Genomic DNA, 11,456 nt, shown 5'->3' with positions numbered 1-11,456 from the left:
ATTATTTCATCATCATCTACTCCTATGTCCGGGTCAGCCCATAGTGTTGGTAAAGCGGACTGTACTTCTTTTCTCCATGCTGCTTCCCATATTAAAAAATCTGTTGAGGACAGCAAACACAAGAAATGCGTAGGGTGATCAGCAGAAGTTAAAACATTTCCTGAAAGAGTGGCCCTCAACAGTCCCTTGAAATATTCGCTGTCCCTACCAAATCCCTTTTGAGCTTTGCAGATCTCTTTGTTGGTCTGGTAGGCAAGTGGGGACCACTGGGGCCTGGGTGCTCCCTCCTGCCTAGGGATATAGGTGACTGGAGCAGTGGTGAGAGTGGGGATAGAAACAGGGTTCGGTTCGAGCCCGCCCCCCCTCCTCCTGGAGCCCGAGCGTGTGAACCGGAGGAGGGGGCATGGGAACCAGGAGAGTAGATGATGTCAGAGGCAGTGTGGCTAGGACATGGGGAGGAGAGACATGACGGACACATTTCAAAGTGGGCAGAACTGGGGGGTTTGGTTTGGGGAGGAGCTGGATGGGAAGGTGAGTTGCTGGAAAGGGAGGAGTTTAGGGAGGAGTCAGGAGACTGGAAGGGGTTGACTGATGAGTGGAAAGGGTTTAGGGGAGGAGCGGGAAAAGGACTATAGGGAGAAGAAGGGCACATGGCAGGAACCACCAGTGGCATTCGCCATTTTGTGCACCCCAGGGAACATTTTGAGGGGAGTCAGGTTGAGGGAGATTAAAACTAACAAAGGGATTTTGGGACAGGGCTGTACAACACGAAGAAGTCGGGGGACAGGAAAGATCCCGAGCAGTCTGGCCAGGACTGCTCGGGTGGGGGTCTCGGGGATTCTGTGGGGACCCAGGGAGACGAAGGCAGCCCTGCGGCTCTTGCCGGTCTGATCCCTTTAGAATCCCTGTGTTGGGGCAGGCAGGGGAGGGAAGAGGGCTAGGATGAGGAGAGATGGGGTTGAGTTTGCTTCTGGGTGGCTGTTCCTGCATTTTAGACAAGGATTTTAAAGCATTTCTAATTTTCATGGCCAGGAAAGCAAATTTAGAAAGGGAGGAATCCCCTCATTGTAACAACTCATTACTTACTAGATCCCCAAAACTCTAAATTACAAATTTGGTTGGCCGAAACATTAGGAAAATGTAGTAACAACCACTGAACAAACTCTTTAACTTCTCTTTTATGAAATGAAATTCCACCACCAGATAGGACACTTGCAACTTGGAAATAGACTCCCTTTTGAGAGACAGACAGCCAGGCACCCATTTTGGCTGAGGTAGAATCTGTCTCTTAAACTACCCAGGAAAAAGCAAAAGAAAATAGAAACCCCTGCTGCTGGCCACCTGCTAAAAGGTGCTGCACAGCAAAGTAATGGCTACAATAGTAGCAAAATCCTCCAGAGAGGGAGAAAAGTTGGCTCTTTTCCCAGAAACAAGCAAGGAAAGAGAGTGCAAAAGAAATGCAGGGAAAGAAAGCTCTCCCCCCCACTGGGAGAGAGGACAAAAGAGGGAGAGAAAAAGATACTCACCACTCCAAGGCCTGCAGCAGGAAAAGAAAGGTCCTGAGTAGTGTCCTCCTCGTGGAACTGACCACTGTGATGCCCCAGTGGCTACCAATTCCTTCCCCAAGAGCAATACCCACAAAAAAGGGGTCTGCTGCAACTGTGGTAGCTTGCCAGTCAGAGACAGAGTCCAAACTGTGTAACTGTGCCCATTTGCTATACTTGCCTCTACTGATGTTGTAATAGCTTTATTAACCATTTATCCGTCAGTGGGATCAAGTAATGTATATAACATAGAATTCAAATCAGCCCAGTCAGGGTTTTGTGTGTTAATTGCCCTTTCTATTAATTTTGCTACTTTATCTGGATTCTCTTTATATTTCCCCACAGTTGTCTTCCACTGCTCTAACTCGATAAGGGAGTATGGAACTTTAACATATACCAACCCCTGGTTGCTGACTGCTTGCTGTAAAGGGGCTTGTAGAACCTGTTCTTTTCCTTTCTCCTTTTTTGATCTAGCAAGTTTGGCTATTGGGCTGCGTTCTTTTATGTCCCTTCTCGCTATCTTTCCCTTCTTTAGCCTACTCAGGGCAGCTGTGATCTCATCTTCCTCTTCGGAAGAGCTATCTGATGAAGAGCTGTCTGAATCTGTTGAATCTGCTGTAGTAGTAGATCTGGTTTGACCAATCCCAATTCTAGAAATCTCTAAGCAGGATTTACATCACCGTGGGAGCCGGGCTGGGTGCTTGCACGCTTCGATGACATCACCTGCAGCAGGATTTCTGAGAGAGAGAGAACATGATTTGTATTTTGAGTGAAGGTTGAGCTACTCCACTCTAGGCCTCAGATTTGGGCCTCAGTGAGGCCTTTGAAGCCTATGGCACAGTTAGAAATTAGTCTGTGGCGCAGTTAGAAATTATATTAAGGTGTAAGCACAGAGCAATAGGCTTTCTGGGTGTGAATTAGTATAGGTCTGCAGTGTGAAACTTTAGCCACCTTAAGACAAAGACAAACAATGTTTGCTTGCCAATGAGAGTGTGCTCACAATTGTAAACTATATTGAAGTGTATATAAACTGCCATCTTATAAACAATAAAGGAGAATGTATGATTGACCATATTGGCTTGATCTACATTTGTCCTGTCCAGCTTCCTGATTTTATAAGAAGTCCCTTGCTTCCTCTGGCACTCGAACAGGGACTTGAAAGACTCCAATGAGTTCCCCAATCGCCTCAGTGGCGACGGGGAGTGGTCTCCAAATTGCGTGAAAGGAAGACGCGCGACGGGAGATTCAGATCCCAAATTGCTTTTATAAGTGACGGGGATCGGAATGCCGGAGCATTGAAGACTTCAAACTCCAAATTGTGCTGGTCACGACGGGACAAAGGTTTCCAAATTGCTTGTTTACCGATGGGAAACACCGGAGCATCCCATGGAGGACTCCGCGATTCACGCATTGCCCACGCGGCTGAGGTGGACGTTTCAGAGCAGGGGGGCTGGAACGGGTGTTGCCGCTGGATCGAGTGGAAACTAAAGGGGCACCCCACACTGGCTGGAAGGTAAGCCGCATGCAAAGTGTGTGAGAGTGAACCTGGATAGCGATTGGCAAGCTGTGCTGCAGCTCCTTTTGCATATTGTCTCCAAGAGAGGGGTAAAAATAAAAGAGACCGATTTAGAGCAATTGGCTCTGTGGGCCGGAAATAAGGGAAAATTACAGAAGTCCTCACTCATCTTTAGCGAGACTGAGTGGCAAGAACTAGGGCAGCTGCTTTGGGATTGTGCCATTGAAGGCGGAAAAGATAAAAAAACAGTACTGGAATTCGGAGCGGTTTGGAAAAAAGTTTTACGTACCTTGCAAAGTATGACCGCCTAAAAGAAAGCGGAGGAGGCATTTGAGGGGTCCGTGGCAGAAAAAACAGAAGTGCAGAAGCCATCCCAGGTCGAGAGATTTTTTGGTGTTTATAATATGGGGCCAATGAGAGGACAAAGGGCTTCAGTCAGCTCTTCAGTGCAGGAAGCAGTAGCATGCATGGAGGCAGGGCTCAGCCGTGCGCAGGCAGCGGAAGTGCGCACGCAGACAGCAAAAATTACTCTGCTGACGACCAGGCAGACTGAAAGGCAGCAGGAATTGGGCCAGCCGCCCCACTCTGTGGGCGGGGTGAAACCCGAGGAGACAGGTGGAGTTGATGACGAAACAGGGCTGGCTCAGGAGACGGAACGCAGGGGCGGAGACCAGGGCAGATATGGCAGCGAGGCACCGCTGCCCCTTCACAACCCCTGGCAGAATGGCAATGGCCGCCGCGCGCACACGCGCGGGCGGGGGGGTGGCCCTGCATCACCCAGCAATGGCGGCAGAGCTCCCCACACGGGGGGTGGCGACCACGTCTGCGAGACGGCAGAGACCTAAGCGAGTGGGGGCGATTTCAAACACGGCCGCAGTGGTGGGATGGCAGAGGTGACCACATAGACAATAGTGATACAGCCTGCAGCAGTCCTTTCACATCACACCGCTGCAGCACTGCAATGCCCTCTCCCACCAAATTCTGATTCAGATGATTCAGATGAAGTAGAATCAGATCCTCCTGCGGTGGTGTGTCTTTAATTTGATATTTGTTTAATATCTGTTTCCCCCCCCATCCCTAAAAACCCCCTCATCTCCAAGTTGCCAATCCTCCCTTTCCCTGCCCCTTTCCCTGGAACCTTCCCTGTCATGTTAGTTCTGCCCTAAACTCCTCCCCTGCTATTCCCTTAGTGGTTACTGTTCCTACACCCCTCCTCCTGAGTTCTGTATAAAACCTCTGCTCCCGCCCCCGAGGGGGTCTTGGGGCTCACTGAATAAAACCATCCCGTTCACCCCCAAGTCCCGTGGTTGCCTTCGTCTGTCCCCGCGCGCCACGAACTGAACTGCAGAGCTTGCAGGGGGAAGCGGCCGCCCGTTCTCTTCCCTCACCGCCCAGCACGGCACGGCTCGGAGTGCCGCGGCGAGAGGAGCGCATGCCGCGCCACAACATCCTCCCGATTTTGTCGCAAAAAGAAGCGTTCACAGAATAAGGTGCAGAGAACAAATGCATTACAGCACAAAATAGCCCAGCTCTCCAACCTTTCAAATCAACAGGTTCAATTAGAGGAACATTCATCTGAGCAGTAATTGACTTTACCAGTTGTTTTTAAAAACCCAATTCAATCTAGGTGGGCTTCAGTGGTCAAGAATGCTATTTTAGATGGTGATTGGGATGCTGCCAATTCTTTAGCCTGCCCTGTCATTGTAAGAAATAACAGTGCCTCTTGGCAGCCACATGAATGGAAAATTCTCCAATCAGCCAAACAAACAGTCACAAATTATGGGATCAGATCAGAGGCATCCAGGAACATAATTCAATATATCTTTACGGCAGATGTGCTTTGTCCTTCTGACTCATCTAGCATTGCATCCTTGTTGCTGACACCTTCACAGTTCCTCATGTTTGAAAGGGAGTGGAGACGTTTAGCAATTGAAGAAGCCAACAAACATACAGTAGTGGGTCATCCTTTTTATGGAGTCCAGCCAGATATGCTGACTGGGCATGGACCTTATGCCATGACCAAGGTCCAACTTTCCTACCTAATTGAAATGCATCAATTGTCACAACAGCTGGACCATCAAGCTTTGCTTTCAGTACCAGATAAGAAGAAGCCAGCACCTTATGCAACCATAAAACAAGTAACCACAGAACCATATGGACAATTTAGACAGGTTGTCAGCTGCTTTGAAGGATGTTCCTGATGTGCCAGCAGACGTTCAGGAACATTTGTTTCACTCACTTGCCTTTGAAAATGCTAACTCACATACAAGGACTATTTTGGCCACTCTTCCTCAAGGCTGTCCAGTTGACGACATGCTTGTCAGAGCCACACGAGCAGAACAAAGCAATCAAGCTGCAGCATTCACAGCAGCCATCCAGAACACAATGCAACAACAAGGACACATCATTGCAGCTGCTTTGTCAAGCAACAACTTCAATAACCTTCTCCGTCGCAGCATAAGTCAACCCAACATCAGATCAACTAACTTCATCTGCTTTCGATGCGGTGGAACAGGCCATGTGCGACAAAACTGCCAAAAGGCTGTGTGGTGCAACAAGTGCAACAATGACAACGATGCCACAGAAGCTTGTTGCACGTCAGGAAACTCCCAGCACAGCGCATCAAGGCACCATGCAAATAAATAAATCGATTCCTTGGCCCCACAGACTCTGAGAACAGTTTCCTGCTGAAAAATCAACCCGCCACTTGGGGGAGCCTCGGAGTGGATGTGGCCACAGCAACAGAAGTCACTCTAAATGATAAACAGGTAACCTTAATTCCTACCACTGTATATGGCCCAATGTACAGCACAACTTCTTTAATTGGAGGCTTGTTGCTTGGGAGATCCTCCACAAGTAAAGAAGGTGTGATCGTGATTCCAGGTGTCATTGAAACAGATTACACCAGACAAGTGAAAATAATGGTTTATGCCTTGTAACCACCTGTGAAGATTCCAAAAGGAAGCAAGATTTCACAAATTATAGCAATTGAAAATATCCTGCCACATCACAAACGTCCAAAAGAACCAACCGAATTTGAAGGACAAGACAATGGCTTTGGATCAACTGGCCACGATGTCTTTTTTACAATTAACCTGAATGACCGCCCACATAAGAAAATACAATTACAACATGGTTCCCACTGCATCTGATTAGATCCAATCCTTGATACAGGTGCAGATGTCTCAATTATTAATCAGATGTACTGGCCTTTGCAAGCTCCAAGTTCCCACATTGTAGGAGTGGAATGAAAATTACTTCAATAAGCAGAGACCCCATCAGCATCATCTTTGAAGACAATCAAGATATTGTAACTCAATTACACGTCATGCATTTACCCAAACTGCTTCCAGGATTGATAGGCAGAGATGTGCTTTCCCAGCTTGGAATGGTTTTGACCACAGACCAGCATTTTCCTTAACGGCCACTGCAGAGCAGCCGCCCATCCTCAGGATCACCTGGTTGACTGAGACACCTGTGTGGATTGAGCAGTGGCCAATGTCAGGAGAAAGGCTGCAAATTGCTGAACAATTAGTACAAGAGCAACTTGAAACTGGACACATTCAACTCTCTGTAAGTCCATGGAACACCCCAATTTTCATTGTCCTCAAGAAATCAGGAAAATGGAGATTGGTACATGATCTACAAAAAATAAATGAACAAATACAGGCAATGGGCGCCTTGCAGCCTGGTTTGCCAGCACCAACCATGATACCACAAGGGCGGAACATTGTTGTCATCGATCTAAAGGACTGTTTCTTTACTATTCCGCTTCATCCACATGATACCCAGGGATTTGCCTTCACCATACCATCTATCAGCAAAAAGGTATGAATGGATTTCTCTTCCCCAAGGCATGTGCAACTCTCGCACCATGTGCCAGCTGTTTGTTGATTGGGGCCTGCGACCAATTCGTTGACATTTTTCCAACGCAATGATTTATCATTATATGGATTGCATTCTCATTTCCAACAAACAGCCACTGGCATATACAGATTTAAATTGGCTCTTTTCACAACTGAAGCATCATGGACTGATAATATCTCCAGAAAAAGTACAGCGATCGGCTCCTTGGAAATACTTAGGCTGGCTGATCACAGATGCACAAATTTGACCTCAAAAAATTACCTTACACTTTGACATTTCTACCTTACACGATCCTCAGAGACTCTTTGGAGACCTACAGTGGGTTTGTACCATTGTGGGAATCACCAATGATGATCTACAACCATTTTTGCCATGACTCCATGACAATGATGCCAACAGTTCTCAAGTTTGTACCCTTGAACAACAAAGAGCTCTGATTCGAGTTTCAGAAAAATTACAACATGGTTGGAGTGCTCGTCACATTGAGTATTTGCCTTTGTCACTGTTCCTCTCCAATGCTGATGTCTGTCCACTTGCCATTGTTTTTCAATGGCAAAAGAAACAGAGGGAGTCCCAACCTGGTTCAGCAGCAATTCTGCTTGAATGGGTGTTTTTACCTGTTCAACCAAAAAGTCGTGTGATGAGCAAGACAGATGCTCTTGCTGCATTGATACGAAAGGGCAGAGACAGAATTTTAGAAATGGATGGAAAAAATACAGCAGACATCAGTGTTCCTGTGAAAAATGAAGATCTAGAATGCCTGCTCAGACACTCCGTTGCACTGCAAGAAGCATTGTTAGGTTTCACAGGAGTGGTGCACAACAAACAACCAAAAGGCTCGATGTGGTATTTCATCAAACATTATCAGTGGTTAGAAAGACCCTTGTGTTCATTGAAACCAGTTGAGAGAAAGACAGTTTTTACTGATGCCGGCCGAAGAACAAAAAGAGCTGTGTGCGTTTGGCAACAACAAGGGAAATGGTTGAAACATTTAATCAAAGGTGATGTAAAAGATAGTCTACAAACCCTTGAGTTGAAGGCTGTGTGTTGGGCTTTCCACACCTGGAACAAAGAACCACTCAACGTTGTTTCAGACTCATTATATGTAGTTGGAGTTGTGCAAAGGATTGAAGATGCACTCCTGAGAAGAACTCAAAACCAACATCTTGGAGAACTGTTCCTGCAGTTGCAGAGTGTGCTGAAACAGTGCCAGCATGTCTTTTGTATCATGCACATTCAAAGCCATCAATGTAACAGCGGTTTAGGAGAAGGCAACGCACTGGCGGATGCTGCGGTCAGTTATGCTGTCCATGTTCCCCCACAGAATAAGTTTGAGAGAGCTCGCAACAGTCATGAGACATTTCATCAAAATGAGAGAGCCATGCACCGACAATTTCAGATCCCCCTGAATGATGCACAAGGGATTGTCTGTGCCTGGCCTCAATGTAGTCATTATGGGCCTGGCCTCAGACTTGGCACAAACCCAAGGGGTCTGAAAGCTTTAGAGTTGTGGCAGATGGATGTAACTCACGTTCCAGTGTTTGGTAGGCTGATATATGTCCTTGTCACTATAGATACCTACTCAAAATTCATTTGGACAACAGCACAGACAGGGGAAAAGGCTCTGCATGTAAAAAGACATTTATTTGCCTGCTTTGCAGTAATGGGTGTGCCTGTAGAATTAAGACCAACAATGCTCCATCTTATGTTAGTCAACAAATTGCTACATTTATGCAGAAGTGGGGGGTGAAACATACCACAGAGATCCCTCACTCATCTACAGGTCAAACTATTGTAGAAAGGGCCAATCGTACCCTGAAAGAATATCTAGCAAAGCAAAAGCAAAATGATGAGACTGATGTTTTTAATCAATTGTCAAAAGTATTGTTTACCCTAAATTATTTGTGTTTGACAGAAGGTAGAGAAGAACCAGCGGTTGTAATACACCACCAGGCAGTGAAAGAGGGAAGACCACAAGCAATTCCAGGACTTCATGTTTATCACAAGGACATAAAACAGGTGAATGGCAAGGGCCAAGACCTGTGTTGTTTAATGGTAGAAGTTATATGTGTGTCTCAACAGGTACTGGTCCAGTTTGGGTACCTAACAGATTTACACGTGCGTGTCCACAGGCAGAGATACCAGCCAACAGTGATAACAACGTTGACAACAACAACTTACCTGGAAAATCCCGTGACAAATCTAGTTCTGATGAAAATTAACTTTGTAGAGTACAGGAAAATAAGTTAGATGACCATGAGCATAACATTAAGTTTATCATAAGTTATAGTTTGTATTTAGAATTAAGTTTGTTCCTTCCATGTTAAACAGGGCAATGAAGAACGTGAGAAATATCTGGTGGGTCAGAGTGTTTTTGTTAAGTAGTGTTTTAGTAACTAAAGTATTTGGAATGCTTGACATTGACAAGAGACAAAACATGTGGATCACTTGGGCCAAACAAACTGGGCAGCATTCATTCTGCCTGTCTTTAACCACACCATCCAATCCTTTTCGTACTTGTTTAATTGGAGTTCCACTGGGTGCCATGGCAGAGTTCAAAGCTTGGACTCTGGCCAGAATAAATCCAAAAAGTGTTCTGGGAGCGCAAGCTGTTGCAGTTGTGCAAAATCTTAAATTTATTAATGTCAAACCTCAAGAATTCAAACTTTTGGGTTCTGTCCCAGGAAATTACTGTTTGATATTTTCACCTCATGCTACAAAACTAACACAAAAAGAAAGACAGCCAACAGATGACAACACTTGGTTGTCTCCCAGATCTCCACTGTATTATAACTACTCAGAATATTGTAACAATTGGACACAATCCATGATACCACCAAAAACTGCCCCAAGAAAACTGCCACCAGGAATTTTCCTCATTTGTGGGGATCGAGTCTGGTCTGCAGTGCCTCAAAAAGCCATGGGAGGCCCATGTTGCGTTAGAAAATTAACACTGTTTGCTCCCAGCATTCATCAGCTTCTTGGATTGCCTCAGAAGACTCAATGAGCCAAACGGAGTGTTCTCCAGTTAGATCCCAACTGTATAGATCAAGTATCATTATGGGGGCGCACATCTGTAATACTAGCCTCAATTTTCTCCCCAGGAGTTGCTTCAGCACAAGCTCTCACACAATTGAAAACCCTGGCCTGCTGGAGAGGAAAGCAAATTAATATTACACCTAAAATGTTAAGTGAGCTTGCCACAGATGTAGATAGCATCCATCATGCAATTCTTGAAAACGGAGCTGCCTTTGACTTCCTTCTTTTAGCACAAGGACATAAGTATTTAGAATTTGAAGGCATAAGTTGCATGAATTTATCTGACCACTCTCAATCAATTTACAAATAGTTAACACAACTGAAGGACAACATGAAGAAACTTGTCGTAGTAGACACTCCATTTGTTAACTTGATCAGTTCTTTTGGCTTTTTTGGTTGGGTCAAAGATTTAGTTCATTTTGGTATTGTACTTTTTCTTATTATTATAATTATTCTAGTCTTTATATCTTGTTTGCTACAGTGCATGCAGAAAATGATTAACCGCGCCTTTAAGTCAATCTGGGTAGCTCAAAAAGAAAAAGAAGGAATTGTAGCAGGATTTCTGTGAGAGAGAGGACACAATTTATATTTTGAGTGAAGGTTGAGCTACCCCACTCTAGGCCTCAGATTTGGGCCTTGGCGAGGCCTTTGAAGCCTCTGATGCAGTAAGAAATTAGTCTGTGGCGCAGTTAGAATTTATGTTAAGGTGAACACAGTGTAATGAGCTTTCTGGGTGTGAATTAGTATAGGTCTACAGTGTGAAACTTTAACCACCTTAAGACAAAGACAAACAATGTTTGCTTGCCAATGAGAGGGTGCTCACAATTGTAAACTATATTGAAGTGTATATAAACTGCCATCTTATAAACAATAAAGGAGAACGTATGATTAACCATATTGGCTTGATCTGTGTTTGTCCTGTCCAGCTTCCCGATTTTATAAGAAGTCCCTTGCTTCTGTCATCTCCTGAGGCAACTCCCCGGTGCCTGATGTTGCTATGGAAACTCACGGGCCTGACAGTTGTAGGGGCACCTTTCCCTCCATGGGAGGGCCCCTCTCTGCACTCTTGGTAGAAGGCACTACCTCCTGGCTTCACCTCTAGGGGTTGTGCCATTGGCTGCACATGCTGGCTATCCTCTCCTTCCACCCTCACCCCTGCCCCCCCCCCCACCCCATTGCTGTGACAGTGGCGGCCGTGTCCGTATGTCCATATCGTGGTGTATGGTGGTTGGTTGACTTGGGCTTGCTGTCCTTTAAAACTATGTAAACTGATAACAGGCTAACTGCTTAAAAAGGCCGGGTTTTTGGCAATAAAGAGCACTCCTTTACACCTGCCTGAGGTCCTTGCGTTGCTCATTATCGCAACAGCTGACACCCAAATGCGGAAGATTGACCTACAGCAAAGAGCGAACCATGTCCAGGACCAAAGTTCCTAGGCCCCAGGAGCAGCCTCAGACCGCGACCTACACCAGATTCCGTGGATCCCTTGG

The 11,456-nt window shown here is 45.8% G+C and overlaps 3 pseudogenes; all 3 read left to right on the top strand.

The window, feature by feature from the left end:
• Positions 1-450: 450 nt before the first annotated feature.
• On the top strand, positions 451-3,905 carry LOC146763050 (uncharacterized; annotated as a pseudogene).
• Positions 3,906-3,944: 39 nt separating this feature from the next.
• Positions 3,945-5,706, top strand: LOC146763049 (endogenous retrovirus group K member 9 Gag polyprotein-like; annotated as a pseudogene).
• Positions 5,707-9,472: 3,766 nt separating this feature from the next.
• Positions 9,473-10,564, top strand: LOC146763048 (uncharacterized; annotated as a pseudogene).
• Positions 10,565-11,456: the final 892 nt, after the last annotated feature.

This window comes from Lonchura striata, chromosome W, assembly GCF_050655825.1.
Source record: "Lonchura striata isolate lonStrDom1 chromosome W, ASM5065582v1, whole genome shotgun sequence".
NCBI classification, from domain to species: Eukaryota; Metazoa; Chordata; class Aves; order Passeriformes; family Estrildidae; genus Lonchura; species Lonchura striata.
Note: the sequence above shows the minus strand (reverse complement) of the source record. Positions and strands in the feature narration are given on the sequence as shown.